General features: G+C 38.2%; 1 protein-coding gene across 1 annotated transcript in view; it reads left to right on the forward strand.

Annotated features, from left to right (window-relative positions):
- ALX1 (ALX homeobox 1) overlaps positions 1-2,638 on the forward strand; it is a 33,698-nt gene that overhangs the window by 29,251 nt on the left and 1,809 nt on the right. The window lies entirely within an intron of this gene.

A 2,638-nucleotide genomic window follows, 5' to 3' on the forward strand; every position in this document is an offset into this window, starting at 1 on the left:
ACCCCCTGCTCACTGTCCAGCTGCTCACCACCCCCCCCCACCTGCCATCCAGCCACATACTGCCCCACTCCGGGGGTATACTTATTAAAAAGGGGGCTGCTGGGGGTACACTTAGTAAAAAAGGTTGAAAACTCCTGGTCTAATGTGTATTAATTACACAAGTAATTGGATAATATATAATGGATAAATATCTGAAGTAGTCTGGAAATATCAAAATCAATCTTTTTTGTGAATTTTTAAATTTCTTTAAGTTTCATTTAACATGAAAACAGCAACACAAGAGGAGCTTTATAAGATTATAGCCTTTAGATCACACAGTATGAGTGTGTCTACACATCGCCATATGGTGAAGTTGCTACAGCACTGTGCTTTAGTATTTCCTTTTGTAAGTACTAAAGCATGGAGTGGGACAGGTGGTTACTGTGTTATATATGCGGCACATGGTTAAATTTCACCACTATATTGTCATAGTGGCACACTACACCTGGGGAACGCATCACTATGGTGATGTAGCTGGCAATCATGTGTAGACACACATGATCACTACATCATTGTAGCATGCTGTCTGGCAACATAGTGTCTTTATATGTCACTTTATATGTCTTACATATTCGTAGAATATAACACAGTGATATGCAGGATTAATGTGTAACTATTAGTTTTAGATTTCCATTATAGACATACTGGGGAAGATCATTGGGCAAAGCAAACTGGCATGGGTTATGCTAATGTACACCAGCTGAGGATTTGGCCCATTCCTGCTAAGCCTAATAATTTTTGGATCACTGTTGGCACAGGCCAAACTTTAGCATTTCCAAGGATTAGGCCCTCAAAAAGCAGAAGGCCTGCAGTAAATTATTCTAATCAGGAGTTTGTGAAGTAGGCTTGCTTTCAAGGAATGAGCATAAGGAATAGAAAGATAGCACATTTACTGTGTGGCAATTTGAAATGTGTAAAGGATTCTTGTGTTTGTACTTACTAGTAGCACAAAACTACTATAGCTAGATAAGAACACAACAGGGAAGATTTTGGGTAGATTTTGCTCCTCCTTTGCAATTGAAACAATCCCCTGAACGTTGTTGGAGCCTATCATTCTTCAAATCGCAAGTCTTAACAGGTTTTTGAAGGGCCAAACTAGTTTGCCATCTTGTGACGATTTAAAATTGGCTCAGGCAAGTTCACTAGGGAGTAAGGAGTCTAAGAATCATGTGAGGTGCTGTGGGCCTCTGAAGAGCCTTAATAGTTTCAAAAAGATGGGGTGAGTAGATGCCCACCTAAGCATCCTAAGCATCACTTGGGCCACTTTGCTCCTGTGGATCCCAAGAGATCCACAAGAGGAAGTACCCAATCATCTCTGTCAAGGACCTTGTTCTTTCCATTCTAGCAGAATACCTGAGATGCACAGGAGCAGATCTTTAAGAGGTGTGAAAAATGTGTGCAGACATATCTGCGTAGACAAGAGTATCAGGAAGGGACGTTATTCTTCCCTATTGGCCCTAGGTACTCTGTAGGAAACTTAGCAAGGAACATTTCTCTTGTACTACTTTTCACTTCTGACACTGGATCTGAAGCTGCTAAGGACACCAGCTTAATTTAACAGCTCCCTATGACCCATGCCAACATTGCTATTTAAAATACTAACTTTGAAAATAAGAGTTTAATGACCACATTTTTATGTCTGTGCACAAGATCTCAACTAGAGGAGCTCAATGAACCTTAATTGATCTCTTTTCTTTTTTGTTGGTGGGTTATTCAGGTTTGCTACAAAGTAGTAGGAAAAAACCCCAGCAATATTTATATACTTATGCATACACAACATTGTGTGCATCTGTTATAATAAATTATTTCAAACTGATCTCAAATTTGGCAGAAAAAAAATTGCCCTCATCATAGAGATAACCTACCTATACTGAAGCCAAAATTCCTTGATCTACAGATTTAGAGGAGGCATAACCGGTTTTACAGTGAGCAGCTTAACTATGGAAAAATTCTGCCACTTGAAAGTATGTGGCACCAAAGGTGTGTGTCACACTTTACAAGCTCATAATAAAGGTCCAAACCCAACATGTTGGAGTGAAGATGTTACAAACAGACATGTTTGTAGAATGATTGGAAGTCCACAGTAAATAAATAGAGTATAGAGCTTGTGGTGGAGCTGTTCTTGACAGTGTATGAGAGATAAAAAACCTGTTTGCTTGATTTATTGTCACTTCAGTAAAGTTTGTAGATTTCCTTTTATTTATTATACAGAAAAGAAGTGTATTACAAAAGATTGGAGCTGCCAGGCCATGTAAGAGAGATAAATGTATAAGGAGATATTTGAATGAAGAGAGCATGATTGCATAATCAAAAAAGTCTATTCATGAATAAGGTGGCTGCAATAGAGGAATATGCAAGGTAAAGACCATGAAAAGACAAAGGAGGGAGTGTTGGATGTGAAGTTTGATTGGAACAGAGTGCTCGGTGAGTTAATATATATACATATATATAGTCTGAGAGAGAGGCAGGAACTGAGTTGCGCTGAAAAAATATTCTATACAACCATCTATCAAATACAAGAAAAAAAACATACATTCATAAATAGCATGCATACAGAGAAGATAGAAAGCCAGAAGCAAAAAAAAAAAAAAAAAAAAAA

This window comes from Gavialis gangeticus, unplaced genomic scaffold (assembly GCF_001723915.1).
Source record: "Gavialis gangeticus isolate Ggan-Ray unplaced genomic scaffold, GavGan_comp1, whole genome shotgun sequence".
NCBI lineage: Eukaryota > Metazoa > Chordata > Crocodylia > Gavialidae > Gavialis > Gavialis gangeticus.